Raw genomic sequence first — 25279 nt, 5'->3', positions numbered from 1 at the left:
TCTCTGGGTATCTGTTGACACAAAAAACTCACTATGCTCTTGAGGCTTATACTACCACTAAGAACTACCAAATTGAAATCACAGCTGTAAACATAACTGGGATACTTTATACTTTTCAAAGATTTCCAATGTGACACAAGGGATAAGGCATAAAAAAGAAAGCCAGTAACATTTGCCAAAAATGTTTCTTCCCTCAATTGTTCAAGTTAAATCAAGACTACAATTCTTTTTTTTTTAAAGATTTTATTTACTTATTAGAGACACAGAGAGAAAGACAGAGACAGAGAGGCAGAGACACAAGCAGAGGGAGAAACAGGCTCCATGCAGGGAGCCCGACGTGGGACTTGATCCTGGATCTCCAGGATCAGGCCCTGGGCTGAAGGCGGCCCTAAACCGCTGAGCCATCGGGGCTGCCCAAGACTACAATTCTTTTTAAGATTATAAGCCTCACTTGTAAAATTCTTCTCAGATAGGTAAAGGAGAGGACTATCTTGACTTTTACAGGGTTGTTATCTCACTTCATGACAGCCCTATCTAAAAAGCCTAGGAGGCTACAGGAAGGTCACAGGAAGGGACGGATAATGAGCATTCATTCACTCATTCATTCAACAAATACTAAGCACCTATAATGTGTCAGGTGATTTTTCTGAGCCCTGAGGACACATCAGTGAAAAAAGCCACACTTCTGTGTTAATGAGGGAGAAGAGACATAAATCAACAAATATATGTACTCATCAGTAGGAGTAAGTGCTATGAAGAAAAAGTTAAGGAGGAGAAGGGAGTGGGTGTATTTTACACAAAGGGGTCAAGAAAAACCTGATAAGGTTACATCTGAGGCAAGAACCACCATATCCAGGGAACAGAGCTCTAGGCAGAGGGAACAGCAAATGCAAAGGCATGGAGGCTAGCATATGTTTAAAAGTTTTTTAAAGAATAGCAAAGAGATCTGTTTGGCAAAACTGGAAGTGAGGACAGGGAGGCAGCCTAGTCAGCCGTGGCAAGGAATTCAGATTTTACTTTAAGACGAGAAGCTATTATATCGCTCTAAGCAGAGGATCCAATTTATTTTTTTAAAGTATCACAAAGATAACATAAGTTCTTACTCATACACAAGTTTTATGATTAATAAATAGGGTAACTATATATCTATAGAAGAGGAGACAATACCTCGGGCTACAGAGCCATTTCAAGTTGCAAATCAGATTAAGCAAAGAATTATGTATAATCACCACTGAATCCCTACTTCCATCATCCTCCTCTCATGCCTTTATGTCCGAGGCATACATAATCTAGAAGATTCTACATAATCTACTTATAAGTTGGGGGAAAAAGTATATAACAAAACAATCTCCTAGTATGGTAGCATTTCTGTAAGAAAAAAAAATACTTATGCATAAGAACAAGAGATTAAAAGGATAAATACCTAATTGTGGTTCCCTATCATTTGTGGAATTATGGGTGGTTTTTTTTTTTTCCCCTCAAGCCTTTCTTTGTTTTTCTAGCTTTCTGCTTTAAACATGAATTAGTTTTGTGATTTTTTTTTTTTTTTAAGAAATGTTATGTCTAAACTAAACAGAACACTCCTACCAGGAGACTGCCCTAGTTGAAAATCTTAAATATGAAAACAAAACAAAACGCGGGGAACATTTTCTCCCAAAGTTACCCCACTCCCATGCCGTGTTTGCCTATTAAAGAAGCACCGTGCAAATCAAGCGCTGCCCAACGTATCAAGGTCACAAAACCAACTTGGTTAATATGTTTATCATTACATAGTAGCTGTGTCCTCTACAGCAACTTTGATACCATCTTTCCAGGGCGGCAATAGAAGGGCCCTTTCATTAATTTCCTAAGACTCTTTTGATACTCCTTTGCCGCTTCTGGATTTTTCCACTCTATGTCTCTTAGAAACGAATTAAGCCCGAATAAGTTGTTCCAGCTAATGAAGTGCGCTTTTGGCTCTTTCCCCGCGGTTGAGAACTATCCGGCAGGACACCAAGTGTTTGGGGACGCATTTTTCCTCTTAGTTTTGAAATACCGCGATGCTGAGTTTGCTACAAATAAAGAACGTCGAGACAACCTACAAGAGCTTCCCTCCGGGCCGACCGACGCCTCTCCGCAAGCCGCAGGTGCGGGGGTCTCGTGCATAAATACTACGTGCCCACATGACACAGATAAAAACAGAACGGAGGCTGCGGTCCGTCCTCGTCCCCTCCCCTCCCTCCCCTCCCTCCCTCCCCTCCCTCCCCTCCCCTCCCCGCCCCGCAGCAGCCTCTCCCGGGGCACCAGCCCAGGGCAATCACTGCTCAGAAATGCAAACCGCGCGACTCGGGGGGACTCGAGCTCCCCATCCCACCCGCGGCACGAGCACTTCCGACGGGCTCCTCGGGACGGAAGCCCCAAGCTCCGCTCCTCGCCGCCGTCGGCCTCCGGGGGCCCGCGGCCAGCGCTCTGCCGCGCCCCCGAGCGAGGCTGCAGTCCCGGCTCCGCTGCCTCCCCGCGGGGCTGGCGGGCGCTCCGCACGCGGCCCGGGAGCGCGGCCCAGGAGGGGCGCCGCGGGCATCCCCGCCCCGCACCCCCGCCCCGCCCCGCCCCGCCCCGCCGGGGCTCCCCGCGCCCTCCCCGCCCGCAGGGTCCGCGGCGAGCCCCGGGGCACGGGGGGGGGGGGGGGGCGCTGACAGATGGGGCGGGGGCGGGGCTTCAGGGGGAAGGGGCGGGGCCTGCGCGCAGGGGGGCGCTGGCGGCTGACAGAAAGACCGGGCGGCGCGCGGGAGGGGCGGGCGGCCGCCGGGCGGGCCGGGGCCGGGGCCGGGCGGGGGGCGGGGGGCGGGGGGCGGGGGGCTGGCGCGGCGGGCGGGGGGCGGGCGGGGGGCACACACGCACGCACACGGGGACTGACACGGCGGGGGCGCGCGGGGCCGGCGGGCCGCGGCGGGCGCTCACCTGGCAGCGGCGGCGGCGGCGGCGCCCGCGGCCGGGCCTCCCTCCCTCCCTCCCGGCGGGCGGCGCGGGCCCCGCGGAGGCGGAGGCGGAGGCGGAGGAGGCGGCGGCGGCGGCGCCGGAGCCGCGGACTGCTGGGCGGCGGGGACGCAGCTGCACCAACCGACTCCGGGCCGCTCGGCTCGGCTCGGCTCGGCCGCGCTCGGGGCCGCTCGGCGCGGCTCGGCCCCGCTCGGCTCGGCTGGGGGCGGGGCCCGGGGCCCCCCGCCCAGGTCGCCGCTGCCGCCCGGGGGGCGGGGCCTCACGCGGGCGCGAGCCCCCTGACGTCGCGGAGCGCGGACCTTGCCCGGCGCATGCGCAGGCGCCGTCCCGCGTCTCCCCGCGTGGAAGCCGGAGGGGGCGGGGGAGGAGGGCGCAGGGGGCGGATGCCGCGGCCCCAGGGGCCCCCGGCCTTTGTGCTCCGCATCCTGGCCCCTCTGGAGGCCCACCTAGGGAAGGTCACACAAGGCTACCCTTTGGCAGGGATCCTGGTCCCTTGCCTGGCCCCTCTCCCTGTGGTGTTTCCCAACAAGCATCGCCCGAGGGTTGGCTCTTCCCTGATCCACTGCAGTTTTTAATCCCTGCTATTTCTAAGCATCAGCAGCTTCTGATGGCTTTTTAAGATGGAATCCCCAGGTACTTGAGGGATGCCTGGTGGCTCGGTGGTTGAGCATCCTCCTTTGGCCCAGGTCGTGGTCCCGGGGCCCTGGGATCGAGTCCTGCATCGGGCTCCCCGCAGGGAGCGCGCTTCTCCCTCTCTCTCTCTCTCTCTCTCTCTCTCTCTGTGTGTGTTTCTCATGAATAAATAAATAAAATCTTTAAAAAAAAAATCTTCAGGTATTTGAGAACTTGTGCAAGCATCAGCCTCCAAAGGTACACTAATGCTGTTCTTTCTTCACAGCTTCCATTGTGTCACGTGTAACACCTGGGATGGCGATGGGCCCTTTTCTGATTTTTTTTTTTGGGGGGGGGGGGGTCACACATCCCAGGGTCCTGTGTTGTCATGCAGCCCATGTCTATGGCATATATGCTCAGAAAGTGATCCCCACCTTTAGAATCCAGCGATTAATAAACAGCAAGAGCTCTGCAGCCTGACATCCCTTGGCATCCCGGATCTGCATTATATTGACAGGTTAATCCTTGGCTGAGTGACTTTGGACATGCCATTTAATCTTTAATCCATAAAAGAGCAATGAAAATATTAGTAATTAAGCCAGTAGAACCGATTGAAAGATTTGAATGACAGCACCCATGAAGCTTTCTGCACAGTGCCTGGTGTTCAACAAATAAAGCTGACTTTAACTTCAGGTTGAATTTTAACCTTCAGACTCTGAAAAATAGTGAAAACATTTTATATATGTCTATATAAATAAAAGAGAGTGGGCACAGTATGTCACACTTGACATGTCCAAAGCCAAACTCTGGAACTTGCCCCTCGATTTGTCCCTTTCAGTCTTCCCCACCTCAATCAACGTCAATTCCATCCTTCTGGAGGCTCCAGCCAAACCTTGAAGTCATCCTCAACTTCTCTTTTCCTATCCTCATACTCAACATGTAATTCAATAACAAATACCTTTATTTGTTTTATTTTTTTTTAATTTTTATTTATTTATGATAGGCACACAGTGAGAGAGAGAGAGAGAGGCAGAGACACAGGCAGAGGGAGAAGCAGGCTCCATGCACCGGGAGCCTGACGTGGGATTCGATCCCGGGTCTCCAGGATCGCGCCCTGGGCCAAAGGCAGGCGCCAAACCGCTGCGCCACCCAGGGATCCCCGGGGCCCAAATACCTTTAAAATACCCTCATTTGAGGGATGCTTAGGTGGCTCAATGGTTGAGTGCCTGCCTTTGGCTCAGGTCGTTATCCCAGGATGCAGGATCCAGGATCTGGTCCCACTTCCGGCTCCCTACAGGCAGCCTGCTTCTCCCTCTGCTTGTGTCTCTGACCCTCTCTCTCAGTCTGTGTCTCTCATGAATAAATAAATAAATTTTTAAAAATACCCTCATTTGAGCCCTCATCATCTTTTTCCTGGAATATGGCAGTGAACAGATTCTACTTGTTCTCTGATTCCACCCTGCTCTCAGAGAGCTTGTTCTCAAGAAGCCAGAGGAATTCTGTTAAAATTCAAGGCAAAACATCTCTCTCCCCTTCTGTAAAGCTTACTTCAATTCCTTCCCATCTCAGAGCAAAAATCAAAATCTTTTCGTCAAGGATCTCGAAGAGCCTATTGTGACCCCTCCCCAACACTCCTCCCCTTCTTTAACTGTGTCTCCTTGTACTCTATCCCTTCACTCCATTCCAGCCACACTAGCCTCCTTTCTGCTTCTAGAACATGCAGGCTCACTACTCCCGCAAGACTGCACATTTGATGTTTCAAACTCCAGGGTACTAAAAGGCATGTGCCCTTACTCCAAATTTCAAATTTTTCAGAAGCCACCTCCTCAGACTTACCCAGACCACTCTACTAAAATATCAAGTCCCACCACTCCCATCATCCTCTCTCCCCTCATCCTGCTCTACTTATCCTTATAGCCCTTATGACCTGAATATCATCTGTAATGTTCTGAGGGCAAGGACTTGTGTTGCTCATCTGCAGTATCTGGAACATGGCCTGGCACTGTTAGAGACTCAGGATGTATTTCTTGAATTAATAACAGTATATATGGAATATGTTGCTCAAATTTAACTTCATTTACTCAGCAAGCTTTTTGAGCGCCTACTCCAATCTAGGTACTGTGGGATGTGAAGGTAAACAAGGCATTCTCCCAACCACCAAGGAACTCAGAATTTCAAATGAGACAGACATGCAAAGAAGTACTTCTGGAAGAAAATATGTATGTAACACTACATGAATGCACTACCTGCTTTGGGAAGTAGAAAGGAGGACATAATTAATACAATAAAGGAGTGTGTAGAAAGTCTTCCCACACGAGCCAACACGAGTTGAGTCTAAAGAGTTGATGAGGAGAGGACTCCAGGCAGAGCAAACAGCATGCACTTAATATTTACTCAAGGAGACAAATTATTTTCCTTTAAAAAAATAATTGAAGGGCAGCCCTGGTGGTGCAGTGGTTTAGTGCTGCCTGCAGCCTGGGGTGTGATCCTGGAGACCTGAGATCGAGTCCCATATCGGGCTCCCTCCATGGAGCCTGCTTCTCTCTCTGCCTCTCTCTGTGTCTATCATGAATAAATAAATAAAATCTTAAAAAAAATAACCAAAGCAGATTCCAGGTGATCCCTATAATAATATCACCTAAACTTCACTCATATTCTGATGAGCTTTCTCAAGCAGGAAAGAAACTGCCAGAAGTATAGCTGATGCACTAAAATTGCCACCTGATTTCTATTTTACTGGAATAGACTACACCTGTGACCCCTTTTTTGTGTCAGGGTCTAGAGGCAAAGAGCATGTATCAGTAAGAGTTTGCTGGCTATGAGCACCAGTAACCCCTGAGGGCAGTTAAAGAAAAATAAGGGAGAATTTATCTTAGGGCTTTTTAGGGGTCAAAGGGATGGGTCTCTCAGGCCAACAAGAATCCAGATAGACTTCTAGATGGGTTGGAAGCAGAGCAAGGGTTGCCAGTAAGACTCTCCCCACAAACTTGTTTTCTCTCCTTCCAGGTAATACAGTGGAAGAATAGGTCTACCAACTACTCCCAAGTACATGATACAATCCAACTACAGAGACTAAAAATTCCTAATCCCTCTAATCCCAAAATCTCAGAGAAGAGGCTCTAATTGACCCAACTTATCTCAGGTGCCTCCCCTCTCTGCCTCCCTCAGAATAATCATGGCCAGCTTACAGGTCATGTAGCTCACCAGGAACCAGCCCCTGTGGATCAAGACCACACACACACACACAAGGGAATGGTGTTGAGTTGAGATATTTTAACAGAAGTTCCTCGCAGAACCCTGAATTCCACTGAATGGCAAAACACCTGGGAGATATTTGATAGTCACACAGAGAGTACTGGGGTAGTCTCCATAAGCCCTCTGTTGTGGGTATTCCGATGGCTCCCTGTGGTAGTGGACATTTAATGCTTGCCACCAAATATTTCTGGTGTGTTTCCCACGCACATGATAGGATTGTACTTCCTCACAGCTTGGAGTCAGGAGTGGCCATGCCACTTGCTTGGGTCAATAATATGGGAATAGATGTAGGCCTAAAGTTTAAGATCTAGAGGGCAATTTTGTATACTCACCCTCAGCAACAATAGACAATACGGAAGATGGTGATAGCTCCATTATTCTGGGTCCTAAAAGGAGAAGACATTAAATAGTGTCATCCCCCCGCCCCACCACCGCCGCCTCAGGAGACTCATAGTACACATGTAGTGTGAGCAAGAAGTAAACCCTGCTGTATAAAATACTGGGGTTTGTTTGCTACCACAGTAAAACCTAGCCTAGCCCTAGAGATGTACCTTCTAACATCTAGTGTATCCCACTGCCCATTGTACAATACTGAGGCAGTTTGGGTGGGATAGACCCCATTTCCCACATGTGAGTGTGGAGTCTGTGCTAAGTGTGAATTCATCTCATCTACTTTGTACTGTATTCCTGTGCTTCAGGAATAGACCTATTACCCAGATCTACATCTATCAGTATCCAATATTCACCTCATCACAATAATTGAATAAAATCCTCACTGTGTCTTTGGATGTCAGTGAGGAACCATTTGATACTGGCAACTATTTTACGACCATGAAGAGAGTCAGCCTAAAGATGAAGCCGAAACATGGAATAGGGAAAAGTAGAATAAAAAGAAACAGAGTTAGGGTGCTGATCAAGGCTTACCTGAACCAGTAAAGTCAGGTAAATCAATAAATTCCCTGTATTATTGATTCTAATTTGAGTTGGGTTTTCTAGTACTCAAAACCAAAAGCCCTCCATCTATGGCTATTCTATCTTATTCACTGCACAGCTCTGAGCAGTAGCCAGCACTATAGAATCACAAGGGGGAAGGTGTCTGAACTTTGAACAATCACAGGAAGAGAAGCTGAAAATTCTGTGATTTATATGCCAGCTTCTTTTCTAGAACAAGGTATCACAATGCAGGCAGAGCGCAGAAAAGGAACAGTAACAAGCTGAGAACCAAGGATTCAAAAGAGAAGAATCCTATAGAACCAGGATAGCAACAGACCCCCAAACTTAATCAACAGCACATAGTTCATTTCATAGAGTTCTATCACTTTCCATAAAGCTTAATGTGCATTTATAAAGTCTGGAGTGGAAGAATCCAGGAGTCAGTTTAATGCAGTATGTAAGTAGGATTTAAATTTGAAACTCCTGGGCTTAAATCCTGTCTTCCTCACTTGCTATGGGAACTTGAGTAACTTACTTAAACCCCTGATGTACCTACAACAATTGAATGAGATGCTCCATGATACTATTAACATGCTAAGTGATGCATTATAAAAGGACTCAAAGGTTAAAAAGGATGTCCAGTCAATTTTTTAAAGAAAGGTTCTGAATCCAGTTGTACTAACTTATTGCCTCTCGGCTCTAAAGCCACCCTTCTTTGGCTTGCCCTGTGATACCGGAGCTGAATTCTGCAAACATTTCCCTTTTGCCAGTGGCACAAGGTTAGGCTTTGTCAGTAGAGAATGTTGGAGAAATACAAAAACATGGAAGCATAAGGGGCTTCCTGAATCAGAACCTTCCAGATTCCATTCTGCTCTTCTGGCTCCTATAGCACATGGTTGCCAGTGATCTATGGGAGACCCAGTGGCACTCACCCTCTAGTAAGCTTTTCTGCTACCTGGATGGCCACCTTTGACCTATTGCCTGTGGTCATCCATCAAACTTCTCTACCGTCCATTGGGCTGAATTCCTGCTCTCTCCAACAAGGCCCAAATCTTACCTTGGGGTTGAGAGAGGCACTTGCAAATGTATTCTCTCCTTGGGCATATTATCTTGGCCCTAGAGATAGTAGGTGCTATCTACAATTACTATGTCTATATTCTTTGGAGCTCTCTTTTGACCCTGTTGATCACTAACCACCTTTCATTAGTTAGTAATTCTGCATATTCAATGTTCTTTGTTCAAATTAGTGATGTAGTTTCTGCATCCTGAGGGGGCCAGTGTTTCATACCAGTGAAACACAAGTTTCTGGGATTAAGAAGGAACTGGTTTGTGGGAGTGGGTGGAGGGAGTAAAATTGTGTGTATAAGAGTATTTATAAAGTTATGACTTCCTCGAGAGAACACTGTAAGAAAAATACAATGGTGATTCCTGATTGCAGAGCCAGTCTTCTGCCTGCCTCTATAACTGGGGTTCAGCTGGTCTGGCCCAGCCCAGGACCTGAGCCAAACATGATGGGCAGGATCCTGAGGCCTATTGTCACATCTTGATTATAAATATACAATTTCAGGATGCCTGGGTGGCTCAGCAGTTGAGCATTTGCCTTCAGCTCAGGTCGTGATCCTGGGATCCAGGATCCAATCCCACATCGGGCTCCTTGCATGCAGCCTGCTTCTCCCTCTGCCTGTATCTCTGCTTCTCTCTCTCTCTCTCTCTCTCATGAATAAATAAAATCTTTAAATAAAAGTATACAGTTTCTGCTGGACCAGTGATGAGTTTGAATGTCCAGCAGCTCAGCTCAAGGCATTGCCTGTCCCCACTTTTTCCTCAAAAAAAGTGTATTGTGCACCTACTATCCACCTGGCCCCGTATTAGGTCCCAAGTACGCAGTCCTGAATAAACCAGAGACCTTCATGTAGCTTACAGTCTGGTAAGTAAAGCAGACTGGGCAGCCTGGGTGGTTCAGCAGTTTAGCGCCTGCCTTCAGCCCAGGGTGGGATCGTGGAGACCTGGGATTGAGTCCTGTGCAAGGCTCCCTGCATGGAGCCTGCTTCTCCTTCTGCCTGTGTCTCAGCTTCTCTCTCGCTCACTCTCTCTCCCTCTCACGAATAAATAAATAAAATCTTTAAAAAAAAAAAAGTAAGGCAGACATTGGTCAAATAATCAAAAACATAAATCTCACACAGGGCACGGTACCATGAGATCCACTAATAGGAGGCTTTGGCTCAAGGATATTTAGGGAAATAGTTGGTGTGAAATCTAAAGAGAAAAATAGGGGTTAAATTAGATGTATTAGTCTGCTCGGGCTACCATAACAAAATACCATAGACCAGGTGGTTTAAACAACAGAAATAAATTTTCTCACAGTTCTTGAGGCTGGAAGTCCAACATCAAAGTCCCAGCCAATTTGGTTTTTGGTGAGAACTATCTTCCTGGCTTGCAGATGGCTGCTTTCTTGCTATGTCCTCATATGACCTTTCCTCAGTATTTGTGCACAGGAAAAGAGGGAAAGTAAGCTCTCTGGTGTGTCTCTTCTTACAAGGACACTAATTCTATTGGATCAGGGTCCTACCCTTATGACCTCATTTAATCTTAATTACTGTCATATTCCAAATATAGCCACACATTTTGGGTGAATACGTACATTTAGTCCATAACACTAGACAAATAGGGGAAAAAAGAATACTCTATTCTATAGTATAGAGGGAACAGCACATGCATAGGCCCTGGGGTCATCACAGATACATCGTGGTTTAATCAAAGAAGAGCGAAAATGTACAATGAGACAGATAATTGGAGGAGATAAGGCTGGAGAGGTGGCCAGATCATGTACAGCCTTGAAGGTCATGGGAATAATTTAAGTCATATCCTAAGAGCAATGAGGCTTTACTGAAGTGATGTGAGTAGGGACAATATGCTGGGTGAAGACCAAAATGGAGGGCTCAGAATAGACCCAGAGAGAACACTCATGAAGCTGTTTAGGGTGTCTAAGCTCAGCCAAGACTACACAAGTGGTCATTGGCTAGCTTGGAAGGATCACTGGCCAAAAAGATTGCCCAGAACCAGAGAAGAGAACCTGTTTCTGGCACAGGTGAACTATGACCTGTAGCTTCTCTGCAGTCTTGGCTTTTCTCCTGCTATACTCCACATGGTAGACCCCTTGCCTTATACCACCTCAGTGAGGACAGACCATCTCTCTGACTGGTTCTGTATCCCTAGCCCAGTCGGGCTCAGCATGTCTTCCTCATTTTCCCCACACTGGACCACAGAACTAAGATGCAATATGCTTCCCCCTGACGAAGCAGATTGACCAGCAACTGCCCATCCCTTCTCCAGATTCTTCAGTGTGACATTCAAGCCCTGAGCCAACAAGATTCTTGACACTTTGCTGTAATCTAGGATCCTAAAGAGCTTTAATTTAAGAGAAGATGTGAATTGGAAGTGTTCCATTCATTTCACAGATGGTTTCAACTCATCTGAGTGGACTAGATAATGTCAAACTCTGAATACAGAGCAAAAGGATCCTAAACTATTAGTGCTCCTAGAGCTTGGGGGGAAAAATCTCTTTGGGGGGCACCTGGGTGGCTCAGTCTGTTAAGCGATTGACTCTTGATTTTGGCTCAGGTCAAGACCTCAGGGTCATTAGATCAAACCCCATGTCAGGCTCTGCACTTAGAGCAGAATCTGCTTCTGATTTTTCTCTCTCCCTCTCCCTTCTGTCCCTCCTGCTCATGCTCTCTCAATCAATCAATCAAATATATTTTTAAAGAAAATCTCTTTGGAAGAAGTTCACATCATTCTAACCTTAAAAATAGTTTTTACAACAATTTTTTAGATGCACTGCAATGCCTAATGCACAAATACAGCCAGGCCTATAAGACGACAAGATACCACAAGAGGAAATAAGTAAAACAACAAAGAAACACTCATGATGACTCCAAATACAGGAAATTATCAAAGACCAAAAACAGCCAAACACACTGCATTCATGGAGATAAAAAGCCAAGCTTAGACAAATAAAAATCATGAGATACCACTTCACAATCATTAGGATGGTTATTATCCAAAAAAGAAAAGAAAGAAAAAAACAGATGTTGGAGTAGTTGCAAAGAAATTGGAACACTTGTGTGTTATTTGTGGGAATATAAAATAGTGCAGCTGCTGTGGAAAACAGTATGATGGTTCCTCAAAAAAATTAAACATAGAACTACCATATGATCCAGAAGTTCTACTTCTAGGTATATACCCAAAAGAACTGAAAGCAGAAATTCAAAGCCACATCTGTATACCCTTATTCATAGCAGTACATTCACAATAGCCAAAAGGTGGAAGCAACCCAAATGTGTATTGATGGATGAATGGAAAAACAAAATGTGGTATATACACACAAGACTACTATCCAGCCTTGAAGTACCTGAGTGGCTCAGGCGGTTAAGCAGTCAGCTCTTGATTTTGGCTCAGGTGATGATTTCAGGGTTGTGAGATTCAGTGGCATTTCGGGCTATATGCTCAACAGGAAGTCTGCTTCTCTCCTTCTCCCTCTCCCTCTGCCCCCCACCCACTCACACACATGCTCACACATACTCTTTGTCTCTCTTTCAAATAAATCAATCTTAAAAAAAAAAAAAGAATATTATTCAGGCTTAAAAAGGGAGAAAATTCTCAGGGTGCCTAAATGGCTTAGTTGGTTAAGCACCAACTCTTGCTTTGGGCTCAGGTAATGATCTCAGGGGTATGAGAGGGAGCCCCATATTGGGCTCTGTGCTGGGCATGGAGTGTGCTTAAGATCATCTCTGTCTTCCTCTCCCTCTTCCCCCGCCCCTCACCGTGTGCATGCAAGTGCACACACTCTCTCTCAAAAAAAAAAAAAAAAAAAAAAAAAGGAGGGGAGAAAATTCTAACATGCTACAATATAGATGACCCTTGAGGACATAATGCTATGTGAAATAAGCCAGTCACAAAAAAGCAAATGCTGTATGACTCCATTTATATGAAGTACCTGGAATAGTTAACTCTATAGAAACAGCAGAATGATGATTGCCAGGGACTGAGAGGACAGATGAATAGGAAATTATTGTTCAGTAACATTTTTTAAGTTTTCAGTGTTGCAAGATGAAAACAGTTCTGGAAACTGGTTGCACAAACATGTGAATGTACTTAAGACTAGTGAACTGTACACTTAGAAATAGTTATGATGGCAAATGTTGTGTTTATTTTACCACAATGTTGAAAAATCTAAAGGGTAAGATAAAATAGAATAATAAAAAATGCTTGGCTGATCCAAGAGAAGAAAGAAAAAAAAGGAAAATGGGAACAAAACCCAGGTAGGACAAAAAGAAGCAACAGGATTACAGATGTAAATGGTTTGTAGCCATATCTGTAATTATGTTAAATATAAGTGGGCTCAAGATTCTAACAAAAAGAGAAAGATCAACAGGGAAATTTTAAACAAAATACAAGATTCTATATGATATTTATGACATTTTAATATGAAGACATATACGCTAAAAGATAAAAGTAAAAATATTCTAGCTAAGATTTTAAATAAGAATACCTAATTTAAAAAAAAAAAAAAAGAATACCTAATTTATACAAATTCTCTCAGAAAATAGAGGGAACACACTCCCAAAGTATTTTATAAGGTCAACATAATTGTACCACCAAAACCTGGCAAGAACATGACAAGAAAAAATATAGACTCTCTCTCATAACCATCAATACAACAATCCTAAACAAAATGTCAGCAAATCAAATACAGCAACAAATTAAAAGGATAAGTCATAACCAATGGAGGTTATCTCAGGAATGCAAATTAGTTTAACATTTAAAAATCAACCAACCACATTAACAGAATAAAAGGGAAAAATAACTTGATTATCTGAATAGACGCTAAAAAAGCATTTGACAAAATTCAGCACTTATCCACAGCAAAAACTCTTAATAACCTAAAGATGGAAGACAACTTCCTCAATCTGATATAGGAGATACAGGGGGAAAAGCTAGAGCCAACATCATTCTTAATGGTAAAATAGAGAGCATTTTCCTTTCAGATCAGGAACAGAGCAAGAATATTCAATTATCACCACCTCCCATCAACATTTTTACAAGATATCCTACCCAGGGCAATAAGGCAAGAAAAAGCAAAAAGTCATAAAGATAGGAAAGAAAAAAGTAAAACTGTCTTTCTTTAAAGATGACATTTTTGTGTAGGTGGAAAAACCTAAGGAGTCTCAAACTTTAAGAACCAATAAATTATCTCAGTTGGCTGCTATAACAAAAAAAGTCACAAAGAGTAGTTTATAAACAATGGAATTATTTTCCCCCGTTTTGGAGGCTGGCAGTCTGACATCAGGGTGACACTATGGTTAGGTTCTGATTGAAGGCCCTTTTCCAGGTTGCAAAATCAACTTATCAAAGTCAACCTTACTTCTGTATTCCAGCAAATGTGAGAAAATTGTTTTTCTAAAGAATAGTCAAGATAGTTTTGAAGTAGCAAAAAAATACAAAGTACCTATAAATGGATCTAACAAAAGATATGTATGATCTCTATGGAGAAAACCATGAAGAAGGTCTATAAATTTTAATAGACAATAAATAAGTGAATAATGGAGAGAGATAGCATCTTAATAGACTGGAAGACTCAATACTGTAAAGCTGTCATTCTCTTCACATGGTCTATAGATTCAAAGCAATCCCAGTTGATTTTTACATGGCACTTAACAAGATCATTCTAACCATAAAATTTATATGAAACTGAAGAAGGCCAAGAACAGCTAAAGTACTCTTGAAGAAATATAAGTTGAAGAGGACTTATTCTAGCAGCTAACAAAACTTATAATAAAGCTCTAATAATTAAGACGGACTGGTGTTGGCATAAGAGTAGAAAAAAACCAATGAACAGAAGAGAGACCCCCGCCCATCAAACAGATTAATGTTAGAGATAGCATGCAAAACAGTGTGGGGAAATGATCTTTTGAATAAATAGTGTTGAGTCAATTGAATTTCCATATGGGAAAAATGACATTGGAAATCCCATTGTACACCCTACTCAAAACCCAATTTCTGCTATATTATGGACTAAAATATGAAAGGTAAACCAATAAGTCTTTAGAAGATAACATACAACATCTTTATGACATCGAGGAAAAATTTTCTTAAATTAGAAAAAGCACTAACCACAAGTGAGAGACTGATAAATTGGACTTCTTTACAGTTAAGAACTTCTGTTCATCAAGAAACTTCATTAGCCAAAGGGAAGAAAGATTAACAATGTACATATCTGGCAAAGGGTTTATATCCAGAATATACCAAAAAAAAAAAAAAAAAACTACTACAAATAATGAAAAATACAGAGCAATGGGAAAATGGGCAAGAACAGGGTCTTGGCTCCACACAAAGAAAATCCAAATGGTCAATTAATGTATGAAAGGTGTTTAGCTTCATCAGTAATCAGGGAAATGAACTGGAGAGAACACCTACTACAAACCCACCAGATGGCTAAAGTACAAAGTCTGATAATACCAGTTGCTGGTGAGAACTGTTGGTAAATGCACAAGGGGAACTCTCATATATTGTCAGGAAGAGTGTGTTTGTATAATCATTTTGGGAAACAGTTTGGCATTTTTTTTTTAAGTTAAGCATAGGAATACCTATAACCCAGCAATTCTGCTTAAAATATATACATGAGAAATGCATGCCCAGGTAGAGCAAGTAGACGTGTTCAAGAAAGTTCACAGCAGCATTATTTACAATAGTCCCAAGTTGGAAACAGCTGGCATGTCAATCGGTAGATGGGATAAACTAATATTTTCATTCAATGGAATGCTTTATGCACAAGATATTAACCACACCTGCACACAACAACGTGGGAGAAGGACTCTTATAAACAACGTGGAGTGGGGGATCCCTGGGTGGCGCAGCGGTTTGGCGCCTGCCTTTGGGCCCAGGGCGCGATCCTGGAGACCTGGGATCGAATCCCATGTCAGTCTCCTGGTGCATGGAGCCTGCTTCTCCCTCTGCCTATGTCTCTGCCTCTCTCTATCATAAATAAATAAAAATTAAAAAAAAAACAACGTAGAGTGGAAACAGCCAGATACAAAAGAACATGCACATTAATGACTGCTTGTATATAAAACGCATAGCCAGACAAAATTCAACATGCTCCCTGCCCCCACAATCTTCACCCATCCTGTACTTATATGTGAAGAATAGTAATAGAAGATGGATTTGTGGGGTACCTGGCTGGCTCAGTCAGTGGAGCATGCGACTCGATCTCACAATTGTGAGCACAAGCCCCACCTCAGGTGTAAATATTACTTAAAAAATGGATTTACAAACAATTTGGGGAATCACTCTTTTGTTCCCAGCCACAACCCCCTCCTGCTGGAATATCTCCAGGCTAGAGAGATGATAGAGAAAATGGTTCTGGGGGTGAGCTGAAGGAAGTTATTGACACAGCTGTCCAATATGGGGGTGGAGAACAAGAGCCAGGCACCCTTTTTGTTGGGGTTCATTATGATGACCTCAGTAACATTTTAATAAAGTCACTCAAAGTTAAGAGATCATAATGATGAATTTCCAGCATATTAAACCTTCACCAGAGACCTAGAAACCACAAAGTGGGACAAAGGTGTGGGCAATTCTGAAATGCAAGGTACACTAGCCAAATAGGGCCAGGCAGTTTTCATAGGATTCCCAACAACAAGTATAATTTTGTTTTGTGTGTGTCCTTCCAGATTTTTTTTTCAGGATATTGAAACATTTTTTACTATTATAACTATAGGATTCTATTACACACACACAGGCACTTGGGTGGCTCAGTTATTCGAGCGTCTGCCTTTGGCTCAGGTTGTGATCTCAGGGTCCTGGAATCAAGCCGCACGTGGGGAGGGTCCCTGTTCAGTGGGGAGTCTGCTTCTCCCTCTCTCTGTGTGCTTTCTCAAATAAATGAAATCTTAAAAAAAAAAACAACAGATGTTGGACATCTGCCCATTTGAACCCATGTAGCGCTACTTCTTACTTACAGGTGATGGATATATTCATTATCTTGATCGTGGTGGTGGTTTCATGGGTAATTACATATGTCAAAGCTTACACCACACATTTTAAATAGGTGTGGTTTACTGTACATCAGTCACACCTCAATAAAATGAGAAGGGTTATTCTTTCAAGCTCTTGGACTGCTCTCCCCACTATAAGCACTATAAGTCCCATCAATGCTGTGGTATTTACACCTATTTCATTACCTCTCAGAGCTGTGTGGAATTCCAAAGGTAGGCATCCACCACGGTTTACTAGCTCCTTCCTTTAGCACTTCCCATGCCATGAATAATGCTATTCTAAATAACCTCCTTCTTGTCTTATGTGTATCTGAGCAAACTTTCAAAATATTTTACAAAGAATGAAATTGCTAACCTCTGTGCCCCATGCATCCTTAATGTTACTGACAACTATCTGCTTATTTTATAGAAGGGCTAAGCAAGTTTCTATTCCTGCCAGCCGGGCACGGAGAGTTCCTAGTCTTCACTTGGGTTTCTAACTCTTCACGCTGCATGAACGTCGGTTCCTCATCCCTCCCTCTCTCCCTCCCTCATTTGGTATCTACTTCATGATCGCTGACAAATAATTCTTCAGGCCATGACACACGGCTGTGGTCATTCCCTCATGCACAGCAGATAGAATTTCTCTCCATTTTTACTTGGTTTTTAATCATGTTTTGGGGGAAGGGTGTGGGTTCGAAATGGGAATTCTATAGCTTGTCTTTCTGGGCACTCCATAGCTGCCTTGAAAGGTCCCATCTACACGAAGGAACCGGGCCTTGGTACTGGGGCCAGTGTTTTAAGCTGCAAGGAATGTGGTGACTCAGCTGGTCGCTCAGGGACACCTCCGTGAACAAGGCCGAGGGAAGGAAGTCATTACACAGACAGCTGGGCTGTAAAAAACAAAAATACTCCACACACCAAACTCTACAAAGTAGTGTGGCTATGTGTCCCATGACTCAACGGGGCTGCTTCTGCCACGTGGCACTCAGCTCAGGATATGTGGCACACAGACCTCACCCACTGCCAGCTGCTCCTCTGAGCTGCTTGGAAAGCTGACTGGGTGGGGACCCCAAGAAAACCTGTGAAGGTCCTCTCTCCAATGCTCTCCACTGTTGCTTCCCTCATTCTCTCCTTCCTCCCTAATCCTCTTGCCCTTAAACAAAACAAAAACAGGAATTTAGTATTTCACACCTGCTGGAGACATGGCAGGGACACAGTGAAGTCAACACTCTGGCACCCCAGGAAGTCCCTCCGGATCAGGCAGATGCCCGTGACAAGTCATATCACCCAGGCGGGGACCGGAGGACTGGAGAGACAGGCCAGAAGGAGCTGGGCCAGCAGCAGGGGATGGAGACTTTGAGCTAGAGGCAAGCCCATCAAAGATGAGGACGGTCACCCACTAACCTTTACTGGAGACCTACTATGTGCCAGACAGCATTCTTAGAATATAATTATGAAGACAAGTCTTGTACTCATGGAGCCTACATTCTCGAATATGCTGGGGAAAGGGGGAGATAAATACCAAATATTTAAAAAAAGTAAAATATATAGCACGGAAAAAAGGTGGTTCACCTTTTTCACTGGAAAAGATTAGAACAAGAAAGGTGGATGGGAGTGGTCAGGGTAGAAAGGCGATATCTGAGTAATCTTGAAGTGGGTGACGGAATGAGCCAGGAAGGTGTTTGGGGAAAGGGCACTCTGGGAACTGCCAGGGCAAAGCAGGGGTGTGTGTGCCTGGTGTGCTTGTAGATCTGTGAGGAGGTGAATGTGGCAGCTGTTTGGGGGGGTGGTGAACGAGGAGGGTGGTGGTGGGAGGTATGAGATTAGGAGCTATGGGAGGCTTCAGAGCAGAGATCCAAACAGAATGGATTTTGGGTTTAATAGCATCCCGCAGTCAGATGACTTTGACCTCTGGGAGTACAGCACAAATGGAGTACAAAATGAAACTGCAAATCTTGCCAAAGATGTAGAATTTATGAAGTCAATGAGCATGATGTTGGCAAACAGAATCACGCAAAGCACTGGCAAATGAGGGCCTGTTTGTGTCAGGTCAGAAAAAAGACAGTGACACAGTAGGAGTTTCCAAAGAATCATCCAAAGAATGATTTAAGTAAGAGTTAAGTCTTTGGGAAAACCAAAGGAGCCCTAAAGTATTTTTGGATGTTTATGCTTTCTAGAACATCCTCCATGAAGGATGTCCTACCATGCAATCTATGCCCTGCTCCCGAAGTATTTATTCTGTAGTCATACTAAAAATTAACATATGGTGGCATGTATAAACCAAAATTTGTAGGTATAAGATAGATTTTGTTCACTATACTTTTAAGCATATGTTAATAACTGGTTTCTTTCCTTTATATGTAACAACGGTTCCTGCTTAGCCATATTGTAGTAAAGATTAAATAAGAGCATGGACTCACTAACACATGCAACACTTCCTGTAGGTCTTCCATATGTCAGGCATCAGGAGAGACTCTGGGGGCAAAGTGATGGGCCAAAATGCCCTCTTGAAGACATACTATTCATCAAGTGGCATATATAAATAAATTTAAAAAATAAATTGTCACATAAAAGAGGAGAATGAAAAAGCAAATTAAAAACAAAAGGCATTTGATGCTACGAGAGCCAGCTTCAAGGAGTTAACCTAACCAGAAGGTGTACTAGTTAGTTAGTGCTCCATAGCAAGTCACTGCCAACTTAGAGACCTTGAACAACATATATTTATTATCTCAGTTTCTGAGTTAGGAGTCTGGGCATGGCTTTGCTGAGTCTTCTGTCCAGGGACTCCTAAGGCTGCAATCAAGGCGATGGCAGGACTACCTTCTCACTTAGGGGCTCCAGCTCCCTTAGGTTGTTGGCAGGATTCATTTCCTGCAGGACTGAGAACTCTAACTTCTTGCTGGCTGTCAGCAGGAGGCTGCCATTGGTCCTAGAGAACACCCATAGCTCCCTGCCATGTGAGCTTTCTCAACATGGCTGTTTACTTCATCAAGTTGGCAAGGAGAGTCTCCAGAGCTAGTCTGCTAGCAAGACTTTTTTTTTTAAAAAAAGATTTTACTTATTTATTCATGAGAGACATACAGAGAGGGGCAGAGACATAGGCAGAGGGAGAAGCAGGCTCCCTGTGGAGAGCCTAATGCGGGACTTGATCCAGGGCCCCGGGATGACCTGAGCCAAAGGCCAACTCTCAACCACTGAGCCACCCAGGTGCCCTGATAGCAAGGCTCTTATATAACATAGTTAAGGGAGTGATGTCCCCTCACGTTTGCCGTAGTCTATTGGTTAAAAGCAAGTCACAGCTGAGGGGGGCACTTGATGGGATGAGCACTGGGTGTTATTCTATATGTTGGCAAATTGAACACCAATAAAAAATAAATTTAAAAAATAAAAATAAAAAAGCAAATCACAGGCCCCACTCATACTCAAAAGGAAGGCATTACACAAAGGCATGACCACCAGGAGATGAGGATACAGGGGGTCACCTTAGAGTCTCTCTGCCATTGAAGGTTTCCCTGAGGAAGTAAGGAGCTATGATCTAAAAAAATGGGGTGGCATTGACTATATAGATAGGGGGCAGGGGGAGAACTTTCTAGGTAGAAAGAACAATGTGAGCAGGACAGTACAACAGCATTCCAAAAGATCTAGTACAATGGCCAGCAGTGTTGTTGCTCTCATGCTTAACAACCATCCGTGGCTCTTTGATGCCCATGGTTTTGCCCAATATTCAAGGCCAGATGGGTCATCTTGCATTCACTTTCTCTCCCTAGCATCTATGGCTTTACTCACCACTCCCACCCACTTACACTGCCCTTGTCCTACTATACATACTCCATCTATCTATAATTTAGAGCCCAACAGAAATTGATCTTCCCTAAATAATATTTTTGAAGATTTAAGTGGAAGACACCACACTAGACCCTTCTTGAATTGCAAAGCCTAATGAAACATGGTCCTGGTTGCCAGATGGTGGGTGGGGGCAGAAGGTATAGGCAAATAAAAAGAACAGGAGGTCCCCTTGCTGAAGGCCAAGCCCGTGGGGCAGCTGGCAAGTCCTGCACAGATTTTAGACACAGAGAAAGCTCCACTTCACACAGTGGTTAATGATCTTTCAGTATTCTTCCCTAGGCTAGAAATTGCGAAGGGTTTCTAAGGTTCAGCCAAACTGACGTTTTTCCGGGAAGGACAGTTGGAATCGGGAACTGCCCAGCGTCAGTCCACACTGCCAGGCAACCTGGCCGGGCCCGGGCAGTCCTAGGCTGGCAACAAAGGCTCGGTTGGCAGGCGGAGGGGAGAGCTGTGGAAGCGTCCTGCGCTCCAGCCCGGGAATCCCTGACCACATCCACCAGGGCCTGTCCTTGAAAAGCTGGGAGAAGAGGCCCAGTAGCCCCGTGGCCTTTGCCACATCAGCAGGAACAGGGAACATGGGAGGCAAAAGCAACCCAGGCCAGTACCCCAGAGGCCGGCTTTCTCCAGCCAGGGGAGGAGGGCGGAGCAGAGGCAGGGGGCAGGTCGGAAGCAGGGGGGCGGGGGGGGGGGGGGGGCGCAGAAGGCGGGGCCGTGACCGACCCGCTTCCCCAGTCCAGCCTCTCAGTCCCGGAAGGGGACCTCCTTGGGCTCCGCAACGTGGGTCTTGGAACTGAGCACCTGCCCTCTGCTGCGATTGGGGGTTGAGCCTCAGCAGACGCCTTGGATGTCCGAAGCACCCTGAATCTAGGGGCGGGGGAAGGCCAGGCACCCCTTGCATCTCTACCCTCCACCTTCATCTTCCCTAGTGCCTAATCCACCTGGAAGCAGAGGGCTTTTCTCAATACCCATTAAAGCTTTTTCCTTTGCTGAGGGCAGAGGATCCTCGCCCCACACCCCACCTTCCCCCCTGGCTCCCAACTCTTCTTACCTTCATCTTCAAGACTGAACTACCCCCAGGTAGCTCTGCAGGGCCTTTGTACCATATAGTCCCTACACCTGAAACATCATTCCCACCCTTCTTCATCTAACTAGTTACAACTTATTTTTCAAGCTTGGGTATGTACTTGGGAAAGCCTTGACCCCTTCTATCTTGCTATAGGCTCCTGGGCTTGGCCCACCTAAGCCTGGTCATCTTATGTGGCAATTCCCCGACTATCTGACCTTTCTCTTTTCCCCACCCACCCCAAGACTGTGGGGTCACTGCAGCATTCCCAGTGCTTGGCCCGGGTATGGTGCTCAGTGAGATCATAAACACCCTGCCTAGTGATCGTCTGCCATCCTTTAGACCTCTGCCTGGTGACAAACTCCAGCAGTCGCTTCACCTCTTCACCCCTTCTTTGAGCAGCAGGTCTCAAAGTCAAGTGTGCATCAGTAACACTGGTGGGGGTGCTGTCTTATCAAAATAGAGATGGCTGGGCCGCACCCTCAGAGTTTCTGATTCATAGCGGTGTAGTTTCAGAGTTTGCATTTATAAGAAGTCACCAGGTGCTGTTGCTGCTGACACAGGAACCACATTTTAAGAATCACTGTGTGCATAAGTTGCTTCATCAGTAAAATGAAAACTTCTGTCCCTGCCATGTGAAGGTTTGAGAGAATCAAATGAGATTATGCAGATGAAGAATTAAGCATGGTGCCTGCACCCAGTAGGTACTTGATAAGTGTTTGCAGTTGCTACTGGGAGTGGGAGGGACACATGCCATGAGGGAAAACATGAGCGGTAGAGATGGGTAAGGGCCCAGGCAGGTCAGCTGGGTTGGCAGGAGAACAAGGCCTAGCGCAGCAGCCAGGGAGTCCAGGTTGTGCTGTGGAAGCAGATGGGAGCCACGCACAGTTCTGGAGCAGAGCAGTGACAGGTGGAATCTCAATGTGGCAACAATGAGCAGGAGGCACAGTAGCAAATTAACTGCTAGGTTTTCCTTGGCTCTTGGTCAGTCGTAGAGACCTGGGATTTAGCAAATAAAAAGGCTATCCAGTTAAATTTGAAATACAGATAATGAAATTTTTTTTAGTATAAATATGTCCCAAATTGCATGGGACATACGTACACTAAAAAATAAAAAAATAAAAAAACACAACTTTTGTTATTTATCTGAACTTCAAATTTAATTGGGTGTCATTTATTTATTTATTTTTGCTAAATCTGATAATCCTAGCCAGACATCAACGGCCTGACCCTGCTCCCTGGCCCCAAGCCTCCATACTAGAGGTGGCCAGACACAGGTTCCTCTGCCTCGCTTCTCTCTTTCAACTAGGCCACCAGGAGTGACTGAGGAGCTGCTCCAGGGCCCAGTCTTGCTGCCAAGACAAGTGGTCACAGCTGCAGGACTGGTGAGCAGGTCCTCCCACTTTATGTCAGGTTTGCCCAGCAAAAAATAGTGAGGCACAGTAAATAATCATTAGGTCTGTAATTTAATGAAGCACATAAGGTTAATAAAGGCCAAAAAGAAGGAGGTGCCACCTGCACTTGTGGGGTTACTCAAGAAACAGTTGCCAATGGCATAGGCCCATCTGGTGAGTGTACCCAGAGAGGGGAGAAAATAACCTCTGTTCTTAACCCCAGAAATGATCAATGCAAGTACCCAGACTGCTTGCATGTTCACAAGATGCCTTGGAAATGGTTATATAAACCGCAAGCTAGAACAGGGGGGGTCCCTGCCTCCTTCAGCTCATTTGGTCAGTGGGATAAGTCCTACTACCAGAGGCTGCCTCTGTCTCCCCCACCCCCATAATCACCAAATCCCAGATGATTCATAGTTCCGGAAACAAGCCCGTCGGAAATCCAATTTCTGCAGCAAACTTTATATCAACTTTTTTTTTCTCTCATGAGGAACAATGAAAACAATATGTGTTCCATTTTTTTTGAACAATGTGATAAACATTACTGAACGCCTAGTGTGTGCCCTGTGCTGTATCCAGCTTTTTATTTAGCTTAGTAATTCTCAGCCTTGGCTGCACACTGCAATCACCTGCAGATTTTCCAGGTGATCCCAGTACCCTAGATATCAATATTTGCCCCGGGGAATGGTGATTTCAATGCACGGCCAAGGTTGAAAACTACTGCTGTAGTTCGTCCTGCTTTAATCTTCACAATACGATCTGGCAAGGTAGGGGTTATCTCTGTTTTGCAGCTCAGGAAATTGAGTTTCAAAGAGGTACGGTGACTGCGGCAGGTGTAGCCATCCCTCCAACCTCTCCATTCCTCCCAGGCTCCCTTGAGGAATTCCTGTGTGTTTTCACGGTTGAATATCGTGGATATATATAATGCTTCCACAGATACGTTTGAGTGACGCTGCCCTCAGGCCACCTTGAGATGGTTCTGCTCCCAGCAGGGCTCTTCCTAGATACCAGCCAAGCACCAAGCACAGCCTGGGTTTAGGACTGACACCCAATGGCTTTTGCTACAGTGAGGACCACTGAGGCCAATCACTACCCCCATGTCCTGGCATCTTGGCTCACAGAACAATAGCGGCCACCTGTCACTCCCCTCCGCATAGGACCCTCTAAGCCTGGCTCTTTACAGTTGTCCTCCCCACCCCCCAAACTTTTCCTTGGAGCCCTCCCCCTTCACAACAAACTCCCTCACCTCCTGATGCTTCTCAGCGAATCCTCTTCGCAGGAGTCCTACATCCACATAGGTTGCCAGAAGGGTCTCTGATCCAGGACAGGCCTCGTGAGCCACAGATCCGAAGGAAATGCCGTGCCCTAGCCCGGCTCCTCGCTCGTGGCTCGCGCGCCCACCGATTTTTCAAACGTGAGCGCACCTGGGCTCACCTGTCCTCCGCCCGCGGCGCCTGCTGGCTGCCAGGAGGGCGAGCTGGGCAAAAAGGCTGGTCACCGCCTGCCCTCTGCTGGCCGGTGGCAGTATTGAGCGCGCCGTCGCTCCACCCGTGGGTCAGATGGATGCAATGTAGGACCGGGCATTTATTGAGCTCCTGCTGTATGTCAGGCACTGAACTGGGCGCTCGGGTGTCAGGATGAACGCGACCTACTTCCCCAAAGCTCAGCTTCAAATGAGGAGACACACAATAATCAAATAGTCAAGCAAACATGAAATCCCAACTGTGGACTGCGTGAGTCCACATGACTCCAGGCTCCTGTCCAGTCTACGGGGTTTAGTGGAGGGAGGGGGGACGGTCAGGGAAAGTTTGCCCCTGAGGAGGGGGCGTGTGAGCGCCAGGCGGCCCACAAAGTCGTTTCCTGTGATCTCAAAAATCCTACAAGGTGGCTATCCCCTTCGCCAAAGCAGAAAACAGGCTCAGATTGGGGGAAACTCACCCAGGGTCACGCAGCGAACTGGAACCAAAGCCAGGGCGGCCTAAGTCGGCCCGATTCGAAAATCCCCGCTTTTCTGCAGCTCCTGGCGGGGGAGCAGGTGCGGGCCAGCGGGACCGCGCATCCCGCAGCTCCAGGGCGCGGGGCGGGGCCGGGGTGGGGCCTTCAGGCCGGCCCCGCCCCGCCCCGCCCCGCCCGTCTGGGTGGAAGGGCGCCCCGGGGCG

The 25279-nt window shown here is 45.9% G+C and overlaps 1 protein-coding gene across 4 annotated transcripts in view; it reads right to left on the bottom strand.

Moving 5' to 3' along the window:
* Positions 1 to 25208, bottom strand: part of ZHX3 (zinc fingers and homeoboxes 3) — a 125068-nt gene extending 99860 nt beyond the window's left edge. Inside the window, exon 1 of one of the 4 annotated variants that reach the window (XM_026009661.2) lies at positions 24367 to 25208. The gene's annotated coding sequence lies outside the window, so the exon portion shown is untranslated. Of the gene's footprint in view, positions 1 to 2353; positions 2505 to 2940; positions 3128 to 24366 lie in introns of those variants that run through there. The other 3 variants (XM_026009664.2, XM_072735854.1, XM_026009660.2) reach the window with 3 other exon arrangements.
* Between the last annotated feature and the right edge of the window lie 71 nt (positions 25209 to 25279).

The sequence above is a fragment of the Vulpes vulpes genome, chromosome 14 (assembly GCF_048418805.1).
Source record: "Vulpes vulpes isolate BD-2025 chromosome 14, VulVul3, whole genome shotgun sequence".
Classification (NCBI taxonomy): domain Eukaryota; kingdom Metazoa; phylum Chordata; class Mammalia; order Carnivora; family Canidae; genus Vulpes; species Vulpes vulpes.
Note: the sequence above shows the minus strand (reverse complement) of the source record. Positions and strands in the feature narration are given on the sequence as shown.